Source organism: Manacus candei, unplaced genomic scaffold (assembly GCF_025592945.1).
Source record: "Manacus candei isolate 608988 ecotype Guabito, Panama unplaced genomic scaffold, ASM2559294v1 h1tg000022l, whole genome shotgun sequence".
NCBI classification, from domain to species: domain Eukaryota; kingdom Metazoa; phylum Chordata; class Aves; order Passeriformes; family Pipridae; genus Manacus; species Manacus candei.
The window spans coordinates 4,752,872-4,766,663 of record NW_026138070.1 but is presented as its reverse complement, the minus strand read 5'-3'; the positions used below and the strand labels follow the sequence as shown (position 1 = coordinate 4,766,663).

Here is a 13,792-nt window from a genome sequence, read left to right as displayed (position 1 = left end):
TCTGCAATTGCCTTCACTATTGGTTTTTTTGCCAGTAACTGGATCTCAGGTGAAATATTGTATTACCCACATTTATCAACAAATTACAGAAATACTGGTCTTCAGTGTTTTACAAACTGGTTTTACTCCTAGTTCAGCACACACATTATCAACACAATCTCTCTGTATCACTTGAAAAAGTCCCAGGACAAGGAAAGATTAACACATGCACACTGACCTAACACTCTGAGCCAGCTCTAGAAAGCTGCACATCCATTAAAGAATTAAAAAATTAGCAAGGTCGGGATTCCTTCTGGCTACTCTTAAGCAATAGGCAACATAACCCCTCTCAACCCAAAAGACAAGGAGGTTTAGGATTAGTTCAATGATAAACAGCTTATTTTCTTTCCCACACACAAACAAAATCAAACTCAAGCCCTCTGGCAATGAACTCTTAACCACTCACATCAGGAGATAAAAGCCCCATCTTGTCACCTCTGCATAAATAAAAGCAAGCAAAAGAGGGGTTGAGAGACACACCAAGGGATTCTCTACAACCTGTAGTAAAATGGCAAAGACAGGCAATGCATTCCGACAGAACAGCTGTACACATCATTATGTTAATTAAAATTAAAGTCTCATCTGCTTAGCATACAAGCAATTCACTGAACCTTAGTGACAATAGGAAGGAACCATTTCCTCCAAGGGACATAATCACACACAACTGGAACAAGTTGTCTTGCTCATACTCAAGGCCACAGCAGCGAGAGGAGATAGAAAAGTATTCAAGAAACAGTCCCTGGCTATTTTAAGTAAAACAAAGCACTATCAACTCCAAAACACACACAAAGGAAGTGGTCGGAGAGATTACGTCAGCCCTTGCCTCAATTCATAAATCCTGACCACAAAACAAGACGAATTCTCAACTGCCTCTCTCTGGCAAGATGTTTTAAGTGAACACAGGCAGTTTGTGCCCTAAAATACGCTCTCGAGCAACACTCGCTGATGCATCACTTTGAAACAGCGACCGAGGGGGGGTGAAAAAACTCGTGTAATCCCAGGCAATTCTCTCCTGCTGCCAGATCAAACAACATTTCCACAAGTGCCTGCCAAGCACCCGGCCTGCCAGAGCACAACGAGCACTCGAGTGCTCGGGGACTCCAAACCACCTTTCGCCGGGTCCCAGAGATCTTTATGAAATAGTTTAAACACTGCTAAATTACAGGGTTGGAAAAACAAATAAAAGCTTTTCAAATGCTGCTGCTGCTGCTCCTCCACCGTTCTGGGCTCGCTGTTAAAGGCGTCTCAGACCTTCTGTCTTGTGACAGTCACTGGGCAAAAGTGCTCAAAAAACTGCGACTGCCTGCAGGAACAAAAACTGAGAGAAATGTGGAGTTGGTTGCACGTCTGGAACTAATTGCCTGCAGATTAACGGCTTTACGTTGGAATAGTGCTGTCTGTAGGGTTTGAAATCCAGCTGACTTTAAACTGATTCCCAGAAAAAAACCATATCTGTGGAGCATCTGAAACTGCACTTCACTAGATTTCTGTTCTCCACTTTCTCCTGCTTCACGCCCCAACATTTATGTTAAGTTTAGAACAAACAATAACAACAAAAAAAAGAAATTCAGTGGCCTCCTCAACTGGCATTTCCACTCCCCTCCAATTAAAGCCGCCCCATATGGCTGGAAGGAGCCATCCAGCCACACAATGCCCCATGCAGGGAGAAGCCACATGGACTCAGAGGAGCTTAAAACCAACTGCAAAACAAAGCAGAGCTGGTTTCTTCCTCAGGAAACAAAGTGGTCGAGCAGGTCTCCTGTCACTATCTTTATCCACCATTAAACATCGTTAAAAAAAGTTACACACACGCTGTCCCAATTAGTACTTCAAAGGCATTCCATTGTATCAAGAGCAATGAAAAAAAGTACTTTCTTCCAGGATAAGGCAAACGCAATCCTTATCTCCTTATCTCGTTTGCTTTTAAAAAACAGAATTAAACACTAGCGGCTGAACTGTTTATATTTAGACCAGGGAGGTAAAGCGTTTGTTATGGAAAGAAAACCCCGCAGCCTTATGGAACACTCTGAACTTCCCAGGCCAACAACAACCTACCCACCGACTAGATCCAACTTTTTCTGGGGGAAAAAAAATAAAAAAAATAAAAAACCCAAAACAAACCAAAAGGAGGAAAAGAGAATTAAGTCAAGCCTTTCCTCCATCCAGGTTATCCTTGGCCGGGTAACAATTGAAAAGCAGCTCTTGGGAGCACAACCTGTGCACGTACAGGCACCGAGTCACCCAGTAGGGCACCTACTCCAGAGGGATGTTTCCAAGCGGGATCCCAGATCCTTCCTGCGCCTTGGCCAAACTCCGGGGGAAGGTCCGGGGGGGCACCCACGGGCTCCGCAGCTCCCGGGGGTGGATGGGGGGGGACCGGGAAAAAAACCCGATCCCGGGAAAACACCCCCGATCCCGGGAAAACAAACACCCCCGATCCCGGGAAAACAAACCCCCCCCGATCCCGGGAAAACAAACCCCCCCCGATCCCGGGAAAACAAACCCCCCCGATCCCGGGAAAACAAACCCCCCCGATCCCGGAGGGGCTGTGCTCTGGAGCCGGGGGGAGAGGGGGGACAGCCGCGGTGTCCGGGAGGAGGAGGAGGAGGAGGAGGAAGAAGAGGAGGAAGGAGAGGAGGAAGAAGAGGAGGAATAGGAGGAAGAAGAGGAGGAAGGAGAGGAGGAAGGAGAGGAGGAAGAGGAGGAAGAGGAGGAGGGCTCCGGGAAGGGCAGGCACGGAGGAAGCGGGGCCGGGAGGCGCAGCTGGTGAACAAAAGGAGGCCCCTCCGCCGCCGCCGAGCAGCTGCTCCGAGCGGGGTCTCCCGGGCCCGCCGCCCCCTCTCCGCTCCCGGCACAGCCCCCCCGGGTCCCCCCGCTCGCCCCCTCCGGTCCCCACGCACCGGCCCCGGTCCCACGCGGCGGGGGCAGCTCCAACACACACGGACACACGCGCGGCTCCTTCCCCGCCTCCTCCTCCTCCTCCTCCTCCTCCCCGCCCGGCCCCGCCGGAACCGGGAGCCCCGTGATTGATGGCAGCGCTTTAATAGCGTGGTCAGCGAGAAAAGGCATCTGCAGCCGGCGGAGCAGGAGCAGGAGGAGCGGCAGGAGGAGGAGGAGGGAGGCGAAGCATCTCCCCCGGGGCTCTCGGCGCTCCCAGCCCGCGGTGCTGCAGGAATATCAATGGCCCGGCCTCCCCCGAGCACGGCACGGCACGGGGGGGAAATGCGGCTCGAACGGGGGCCGGGGGATCCCAACACGGCCCAGGTGGGGAAGGGGGGGATGCCCGGCCAGTGCCACGGTCAGAGACACTTCAGGAGGGGGGTTTTGTTGCAGCGCGTTCAATTAGTAAGCCATTTTGTTTAAAATCCCTTCCTACCATGTCTTCCTTCCTTCCCCCCCCCCCCCCGCTTTGAGACAGAAATTCATCTGCTCGGCAGAACGCGTTCCTTTTAATTGTGTTTAATTGGGGTTTTTTAAATAATGACTATTTATCTCACTGTGCGTCTCCACGCAGACCTGGAACTCATCTGAGCCTCACAATGTCTTGCTCTGTTCTTCACCACCACAACCATGACCTTTCAGCTGCTGGTACCGACTTAATTTTAGAGCAAAGCTTTGCTATTTCCCTTGCAGAATAACACGCAGAACAAGTCATCTATGTAATCCATTACCTCGGGGCAACGTACACTTTATCCCTGCCGAGCAAATCCATTTCCTAGGCGTGCAGTAATATTTTACCTATAAAATAAATACGGCAGTACACCTTCCCAGAGCTGGCTTTACAAAGGCCAAGTTAAAAAAAATTAAATAAAAATTTAGAAAAAATAGTAATAATAATAATAATAATAATAATAATAATCATTAAGGTTCACAGACCCAGTTAATTAGAGCAACACCCTCAAGTCCTGCCTGCCAAGTTGATCTTTCCAGATGCTGGTAATTATTTGTAGTTGTGTTTTCCCCTCTATTTATCCACACAGATTTCTACCATGTCTCATACCATAACCCAGGAGTCCTTCAGGAGACAAAGACCCAACTTTGAAATTTATTCTGCGCTTTCTAGAAATAGCTCCCTAAAACCACAAGCCCCAGCTGAAGGAGCTGATTAATTCTAATGCCCTTGCCACATCACAGGACTGCTCTGATCAATACAAATTGAAGCTGGTGTATGGCACGAGCTCTGCTCCTGCAATATTCATGGTACAACAGCTCCCGAGCTGGAGCCTGTCTTTGCCAGACCTGGTTCAAAACAAGCTTTGTAACCAAGTAGCCGTGTGAGAGCTCCAAACCTGCCAGAGCTGAAATTCAATCCTCCAGTCAGCACAAAGAAAACCACATTGCATTTATCCTCACTCTTCAATTTTCTAATCAAATGTGGCCCAACACCTGGCAAATCGTGGAAGGGAACTTGCTGCTCCAGTGTGTATTTAAATCAGCGTTTACTCCTAATGACTTCCAAAAGAGCTTTCCAGCAGTAAGTTAATTCAGGCCAGGTTCCATCAGTTGAAAAATACCCTGCTTGACGGTACTTGTTCAAAACCACCTCATCCCTTTAAGGCAGATGACCCAGCCAGCTTGGACCACAAATCCTTAAAGTCAGAATATATTGGAAAAACGCACTCAAATAATAATAATAATGATAATTTTAAAAGGCACAGAATTGTTTGTATCCCAGTAGGATGGAAGTTGTTCAAGCAGTGCAGGGAACAGCATCCAGCAGTCTGAGCACAGCAACAGAACTGGAGACTATTCCTGAATCTCAGACACTGTCTTGCAGATCCAAGACAAACCAACTTCCGAATTCAGCGGTGTGGGAGACAGCAGTGAAATCATCCCAGGCCCCATCTGCTTGTACACAGCACACTGGAGATCCTTCAATGAACAGAAGAGCCACAGCATTCAATCACCAACATCAGAGACAACTCAACTCTCACTAATTGGCTTTCCTGTGAGATATGGAGATCTGCCCCCATTTCAGAGACTGAAAGGGAAAACATGCACAGAGTACAGCCTCCAGCTCCATTTTGCAACAGGGACTTTTCAGCTTGCCTTTTGGAAATGGATCACAAAAGATCTTTCCTTGGCCGTGAAATGCACCTTTGCTGGTTCACAGCATCATAAACTCCAACAGCTTTTCTTTTAATATCACTTCTGGAAGCCTGATGTCTGGAAAAGGGGGAAGGGGGGAGGAAATGTGAGTTACACATACACAAAGCCCAACAAGACAGTGCAAAATCTACCTTCACATGGGTCAGGAGAGAATGAGAGTTTGAGTGGAGTTGGAACAAGTGCCCCCAGCCCTCACAGAACACGCTGTTGTGCTCGGTCCGGTGTGCAACAGTTATCTGGTGTTACACAATGAACTGAAGCTCAATTCCACCGCCTGCAAAAATCCATCCCAGCTTTCCTGGCAGCCTCCATTTATCAAAACAAGCCTGTCATGTCGAGTACCATTAACAGATAATGAACTGAGACAAGGGATGCAGTTACAAGCGAAGCACTCCGCATGCTGCAGGCCCCCAGCACACAGCCAAGGGAGCTGATATTTACTATAAACACCGTAATTAAACAGAACACCTAGTTGAAGAGACATTAAGGTCGTGACAATAAACAACAGAAGCTGGAAATCTGAAAAAAAAATTAAAAAAAATAAAAAAAATAATAAAAAAAAATAAGGCTTTGACTTGCTGTCAGTAATTCCTGACATTGCTTAAAGGCATCTACACACACACACAGAGCTCAGCACACCTTCCCTGCCTGCTGCTGGAATCTGGGAAGCACCTGTTTGTGTTTTCAGCGCTTTCCCAGGATCCTGGAGCACTTTGTCTCCCCTGCCCACGCAGCCCAGGAAAGACTGAGCGCCGAGAAGTGACAGACAGCGAGTGTTCAAAGGGCCGCGGAGACGCTGCTGCTTTCGAGACACACGGCTCACAACAGACGCGAGTAACTCAGAACCCCGCCGTGCTCCAGGAATATTAAACGCGGACACGCAAACTTGGAGGGATATTAAATAAAGAGGTAAAGCCCTGCGAGCCCCGGGATCCATCGATCAGCGGCGTTCCCCGCCCCTCCTGACAGGATTAGCCATCAGGCACACATAAACATCTCACCCGCTAGAAAAACTGCTCCAGAGGAGCCGTTTCGGGTCTCCCAGGTACCCACACACTTGAAACACAAACTAACCGTAAACAGGCTTAATGAGATTATACAGATTAAATGGGTACATTAACTTTTTTTTTCTTTCAGGAGACACCCACGACAAAGAGGTCCCACAAACACTCAAAAGCAGCTCCCTCTGACTCTGAGTTCACTCATCCAGTGGGTTCTGTTAAAAGGCAGGTTGGAGTTGCACAAATTGAACAAAAAGAAGCCTTGAACTACTTTTAAGAACGCATGGAGATGTGAACGTGACAAGTGTTTTCTAAAAGCTCGTACAACACAACTTCCCAGCTCAGGCAAGCACTGAGTCTGACACACCAGCCCCCCGCTAAGCTGAACCTATTTTTAAAAGGGGATTTAACACTGTCTTCAGAGCTCCACGTAAATCAAGCCCTCCCCTCGGATTTGGCCTTGGATAAGGGGAGGAAGGGAGCAGGTTCATGGAGAACGAGCTGACAGCTTAATATTGCCACAACCCTGTTTTTCTTGCGTGTCATTCGAGTTTCCCTTTCCCTGTCAGCGCACACATTCCCGACCAGAACACCAGTGATTCCTCCAGCCAAACAAAACCAACCCCGAAGCAGAGGGGCAGTTCAAACCCAGAATTAGCTGGAGAATTCCAGAGGCCAGCGGTCACCTGGAGGTTTCTCAGCAGAGCAGGGGAGGTTTCTCAGCAGGAAAGGTCACCCCCGGCCGCTCGCTGCAGAGATTTGTTACCCGGTCCTGTTTGGTTTCAACTCCCCATCAAAGCATCTGTCTAAACACAAAACCTTTGGTCAGGTTAGAGGTTTCTATTCCTCTGTAAATAATGCACTGTTTTATTGCTGCAAGCACAGCTGAGAGGAACTGATACTCGGCTTTGACAGGACAGTTGCTGCTGTCTGCACACAAACGGCTTCAAACCCGCTCCGAGCAGGAAAGGTCTTGTCTGTGCTTGTAGATCTGGGAGCACGTGGGAGAGACCCAACAGGAGAGCTGCTCTGAGCTCCAGGCAGCCACAGCACTGACCCAGCTACCACTTGCCCCACAGTTACACCAGGGTGCTTTTCCACACTCCTGGAATGTAAGCTGGGAGAGGAAACTCGGAGCAGTGTTGTTATTGCCTCGACACAATCAAAAGGCCATTTGGTGCTCTAATCCCTGCCTGAGGAGGCTGTAAACTCTGCACACAGTTAAACAGCCCTGGCTGCTTCCTCTGCCCCACATCTACATACTCAGCAGTTCTTAAAACCAGCATGGGAAGGGTTATTTTACATATTTATTATTTACATAGAACTGCTGAAATTTGGATGAACCTCTCTCAAATCTCCACCCTTTACAGACCTTTAAGAGGTTTGCCTTTTTTTTGTTGGGTTAGACTGTGTTTTGTAGGGTTTTTTGGTTTTGGTTGGGGTGAGGGTTCCCCCCCCAGGCCTCTGGTTATGCAGCATTTAACCTGGAGCCTGCAAAACCAAATTACTGACACTATCACACATTTTATGGTTCAAGAACTCTGACTCTTTTCCTGTACTTACCTGCTGTTCAGGTTTATATTCCAGATGACCTCTGCTCAAGCTGTAACTCCTCACAGGTCACTGTTAAATTCTAGCACCACATCAATACCCTGGGGAAGGAAAACCCTGCCAAGCACAGAAAAGTCTGAGCAACTTCAGCCTCTTTTTAACGACCCTGAGGCCCAAGAATTGCAGACAACGACCTTCTGTAACTGTCACCAGCAACTGCCACCAACTGCCCCTTTGCCAGCCCTGCAAGGTAACACCTTGGTACCAAACTCCAACTGGCAAGAGGGGCACAAGGCTGGAGCAACACACAAATGTAGACAAAAAAATCCCCTAAAGAAATAAAAAAGTGTATCACTCCCCAGACCTGCGCACTGGTGGCACTTGGTGCTGGTTAAAACACCAGGTAAAACCCAAAAATTTGGCTCAAACCTGTGACAGAGCCAAAAAACAGACTGTTGGTACAGTCAGGGCATCACTCAGCTGAAGAATGGGAATAGGGAATTCCGGGATAAAGGGCTGCACAGCTCCCTTCTGGGTGTCTTTGGGAGGAATCTGGTGGGTTATTTTTGTACAGTCTTGGATGCACACAGCGTTTCTGTCACAGTAGGGATGAAAAAACAAGAGTGGCTCCCCCAGGGAGCTGTGAGGACTAAGGCAATTCACATGCTAACACGGGAAAAAAGCAGGATTTTACAGGAAGGCCTAGCTTAGGAAGTGCTGGGGAAAACAAACAAACAAACAAACCACTGGAAACCCTCAACCAACCAAGCACAACCCAAAAAGAAACAGCTCAGAGTTGCTCCCACAATTAAATGAGTGTTCACAGCTCCCTGTTCTCCCCCTCCAAAGGCTGGAGACTCGATTGCAGCAGCTCCAGAACCCCCTGGGCCCAACAAAAGGCCAAGGAAAAACACACCTGAGGCAGAGGAGGGACAGGGCAGGGTTAAAACTTCATTGGAGGGCAATGGGCTGAGGGAGCTGCACCTCAAAGAGGGCAAAATTCAACCAGAAAGACGGGGTGGGAAGAGAGAAGGGTGAGGGAAAGAACACAAAAAAAGATAAACAAGCTGAGGAACGCAGGAGATTTTAAAATAAAAGCTGTTATGTGCATAGGTACGAGAGGATGGGTGTGAAACTCAGCTGGGATGTTGTAACCAAGTGAGACAAGTGGCTCAAAACCAGGTGCAGCCTCAGAGCTGGAAATCAAAACAAACCAGGCAAGGTAAATTGAAGCAAAAAAATTTCACTTGCTCATCACAGAAATCACTTTTTTTTCTCTGATATTTCCCTCCTGGTTTGTTTCTTCTCCTCTGTAGGGACCAAGAGTGAAATTCAAAAATGATTTTGTGGAAAATCCCTGCCCTGGGAACCTCCAAATTACAGAATGGTAACCTGCAAGCCAAGAATATTAAAACAAAATCCAGTGTGTCTGCCAGATTTTGTGGTACTTAGGGCAAGACATCAACCTGTTTGGCAGCTTCTTGAATTCAACACAAAAGAATGCACAGAAGTTATTTTAGAAGGACAAGGGGGGAAAAAAAATCCAAATATTTGTCAAGAAAAGAAGTCATATTTCAAAGGGAAAATTTACATACTGGAAAATCTAATACATGCATTAAAAAGCAAACAGGAAGCTATTTGTTCTCAGCTGTATATATAAAAAAAGCAAACAAAATAAAACCCTCAATAGTTTCAATATGTGTGGGAGGGGTAAAGCTAAAGAAAAGGAGGGAAGGAAGAACTAAGCAAATGCATCTTTTTCCAACTCTATCAAAGCAACTGTAAAACAATGGAAGTTTGCCTGTTTAAACTAAAACTCTGGGAATGGAAAACTCGATACCCCCATCAAGAGCCTGTGGCCTGTGTTTAAACTATTATAACATAAAGCATGTTGGGACTCCCAGCTAAAGGAAATGACTCCCAAATGCTCCCCTTGCTCTGGAAGGAAGGTTGTGAGCCAGATCCTTTACCAGGAGGTTTTTCTCCACACACAGATTGAACTAACAGAGCTGTGGAATTTGCAGTGGATTTAGGGCTTTCCATTGGAATCACAGAGGGGATGGGAATGGTGACTCCAGCTCGGGTTTTTTGGGGCAGTAATCACTCAGCACCTTCAAAGGCCTCTGAAAATTCAATAGGCTTTTTTTTTTTCCTCCCTCCCTAAGTGACAACAACCACAGGATGTGACCATACCTATAATAATCTCTCCCTCCAGACAGGGAGATAAGCTCTAAAAACAGGAAGTTTCTACTCTTAATCTTGAAGAAATGTTAACAGTTTAAAACCACACGACCCCGGTTCGGTTACAAGGGGAAGAAATTCTTGGCTTCCCAAAACTATAGGACGAGATACCCCCAAAAACATGGAATAATGTGAAGGTTCTCAGTTTATTCCTCTTCTCTTTTCACCCCTACAGATTCATAAGAGTAAGCAAACGAGACAGCTGCCCTCTCACAGGAAAGAAATAGTGGTTTCTTTTTAAAAAATGGGTATTTTTCCATATTTCTTAAGAGCCTTAAAAAAAAATAAAGCAGGGCAAGAATTGCACCCAAGCACTGGGGGGTATCTGCCTTGGCCATGCTGCAGCCAATTACTTAAATATAACTTTAATCCTTCTGAGAAAGGTCTCTTTACACTTTGCAAGACTTGATAGAGAGATCAATTCAGAACTGTGCTTAAACCCTTAAATCACACGAATTATCTGAGCAGTTTGCTGGACTCTGCTTATTCTGAGTTGCTGTTTTCAGGCAGACAGGGATTCACCGGTGCACATTTTCACACAGCAGCGAGTCTTCAACCACCTACACAGGGACTTTTAGTCACCTGAAAGGAAGCAGCCGATTTTTGATAGCTGTTATCAACCAATTAACAGCCACAAAAGCCTTTCAGAGCGAGTTTCACCATGTTTCTCACGCTGCAGATTGAGGAGGTGGCAACAGTTAAACACGGCTTCCACCAACCCATCAAACAACTCTCTCGAAAGAAAAGGATCCCGCTGTATATTTTAACATAAATCAGTGCTGCTTGTCGATACAATGCACGTTTTCCTGTCGGTGTTTAACATAAAACAACATAAAATCACACCAAGGGCTTAAAAATCCCACTCACTGTATCCTGACTCTGAACTTCCTTGAGAATCCTCAAGCAGAACACACACTGGTTTTATCTACATTCCTGTTGGTTTCACGTGTTATGCAGCTATAGGACAGGGAAAATTAGTATTTTTAGGAAGGCTACACCTGCAACACACCAGCTTTTCCCTTCCACTGCTCCTTCAGTGGCCTGCTAAGAGAATTCAGCATAAAAGGCATCCCAGATCTTCTGTTTAGTTGTCTTTTCTTGCAATCCTCACAAAATAAGACAGAAAAACTTAAAAGAGAAAATCCCCATCAGAACTGAGCAGCCAAATAATTGCAAGGCATCACAGCAATAAGGTTATGGGAGAGGTATCCATGGAATGTCTTGAAAGCACTTGCAGAAAACTGTAAAATGCCAGAGTACCACCCCCTGCCATCCTAAATCCGTGTCCCAGGCATTGTGTCACACCTCTGGTGGAATAACTGCCTGCAGGTTGCAAATGGAGACCTGAAACACAGCCACAAAGGGACAATTCCATCAAAAAACATTCATTTAAGGAAGTATTTATACGTCCTACATTAAATTTACAGGAGAAGCAAACACCCCTGGACGAAAGGAACTCAGGAGTTTGGGAGGACGTGAGGCAAGTTTCCAGTGTCCCAACAAAACCAGCCTGAAAGCCACTGCAGAGAGACAGAAAAATCCTCTTTCAACAGAAAGCAAACTGTGCCCAGTTGCCAGGGAGGTGACAGGGCCCAGCTGCAGCATTGCCACCTAGTGTCAGCCTCCAAAAAACGCTGCAAAACCCACCAAAACGCCGGGAACTCAAGTCAAGTCACGAAGCCCAAGAAGAGACTTGACTTTGCAGCTGAAAATTTCAAGTTTTCAGTTTTCCCCCCCAAGTGCTGCCAAGGGCCCAGCCGAGGGCAGGGAGGGCAAACCCAGACAGCACCAAGTTGAGCAACATCCCAGAAGCTCTTTGCTGTGCTTGGCTCCCCCTCCAGCTGATAAATCATCTCATTAACCAGAACGTGAACTAACTAACAACAGAACCAGTGTGCAAAGTGCTCAGTAATCCAGAAGAGCACAGGCAGGGCTGTGGGATTCCCAGAGCAAATATAAAGTGCACCTTCCCAGCTCCATGTGCTGTTGTCTCATTCCTTCTGAACGCCCTGTCTGGGTTTTGACAAGGAGACTGACAGGAACTGCTGGATTTTCATGCTAATGTTTCATCAGGAAAAAAGCATACATGTCACCTCACCAGTTCATTAACAATCCATTTTATTACAGCTTGGCAGGCAAATTCCTCCTGAAATAAAATCTGCTGCTTTGTGGGGGTTTTTTTTTGGATCTGAACGTGCCAGGGTGGCACATCAAGAGGTGAAAACAGAATTTAAAGACTTTGTCTCAGTTTCAGAGAATCATCACTGAGCAGTCACAGATCCACTTCATTCTTCATTCCCTTCAGCCATCAAGTTCCAGAAGGAAAACGTTGAAATCACAATAAGCACATGGCAGTTCACACTCGGGGAACCACACACAGCAAGAACTTGGGCTCTCCCCCTAAACACCAGACAAAAATGTCCCACTGTACCTGCCTGACTTCCACGAGGATGCCAGTGGGTAGCACAGGTAAAACAGATTAAGCAGGGCATGCCAGGAGGAAATAAAACTGGGGAGGGGGGGAAAGAGGGGGAGCAGGAGAACTGTCTCCAACCTGTATTTCCAGGCTCGCCTGCAAAGCCCAGCTGCTAAAAGGGCTTAAATATTAACAGTGATTTCAAGAAAGCAACACCAAGTTGATTCCACAGCCCCCCCAAGCAGTGACTGCTTAGTCCACTCCCCGATTTACAGGGTTACAAGGCAACAATTCCAACCCCACCCACGTTTTCCCAAAGGAATGGCCAACCAAGCTGTCATTCCCCTTGGGACTGCCCAGGGAAATGTACACTTTGGGGTCCCAACAACCAGAGGTGCCATGGATGTATCTGGAATAAGCAGAGCTCACTGGACAAAGGAGGTCAAGAACAAGGGAGACAATTGTGCTGGATTCAGTCCTTGGAATGAAAAGCCCAAGTGCCTTTCATGGCTTCCACTACAAAGAGACCCATCATTAGACCTCATTTTTGTCAGCTCCTACAAAGGCTGAAGACAGAGACAAGAAGTGGTGGTTAAAAGGAAAGCCTTTGAAATCAAACAGCCCCCAAGAATCTCCCTCTCTCCCTGGCAGATTAAAACCTGGCCTTACCTTCCCTTCATTAGCCCAGCTGCAGGGAGGAAGAAGCACCAGAGCTCTGCTCATTAGTTCCAGAGCTGGGCTGGGGGGGTTTGGTTGGTTGGGGGGGGGTTGTTGGCTGGTTTGTTTTTTTTTAAAATAACCTCTAAGACAGCTCTCTGTTGATTAAACCATTTTCATCCTTCAATGAGTTTGATTCCTATTAGTTCAGACTGCAGAGAAGACATTGATTTTTTACTATGGTCGGGATCAAGAGAAGTAACAGCTTTTGCAATTAAACAACTGCTCGCCACGTTAAGTAGAAAAATATGTCCAGAGCAATAATGTGCAAGCAAGCAGAGCACTCCTCAGTGCCAACAAAAGCCAGCACACACATGCTTGTAATAACTTTAACCTTTAACTTGAGAAAAGGAGGAAAACTCCATGTATTACAGACAGTTCACCTCGTGTTAACTCTGCTGATAAGGAGCTGTAACACTGAGAGAGGCTCAGAATTACAGACAGCTCGTCTTCCAGCTCGGAATTACCATCATTACACCACACAAATCACCACGTTGGGCTCCAGCCTCCTAAAATAGAAATCACAGCCAAGAATGGTCTAGTAGGCTGCTGCTGCTGCTGCTTCTCCTCTTAAATTAAGCTTTTATACCAAACAAATCCATACAGTTCTTGCATTATGGCCTTTCACGGGGTTGCAAAATAAATCAAATGTTTTATTCCACAGCCTGCAGCTATTTCCACATTTAATAACTGACATGGGAGACAAGTTTTAATCTCC

The 13,792-nt window shown here is 46.7% G+C and overlaps 1 protein-coding gene across 5 annotated transcripts in view; it reads right to left on the bottom strand.

The window, feature by feature from the left end:
* Positions 1-13,792, bottom strand: part of RERE (arginine-glutamic acid dipeptide repeats) — a 204,189-nt gene that overhangs the window by 158,900 nt on the left and 31,497 nt on the right. Inside the window, exon 1 of one of the 5 annotated variants that reach the window (XM_051786295.1) lies at positions 7,713-7,936. The exons of 1 other annotated variant lie outside the window; for it this stretch is intronic. The gene's annotated coding sequence lies outside the window, so the exon portion shown is untranslated. Of the gene's footprint in view, positions 1-2,939; positions 3,022-7,712; positions 7,937-13,792 lie in introns of those variants that run through there. 3 more of the 5 variants (XM_051786296.1, XM_051786292.1, XM_051786294.1) reach the window with 3 other exon arrangements.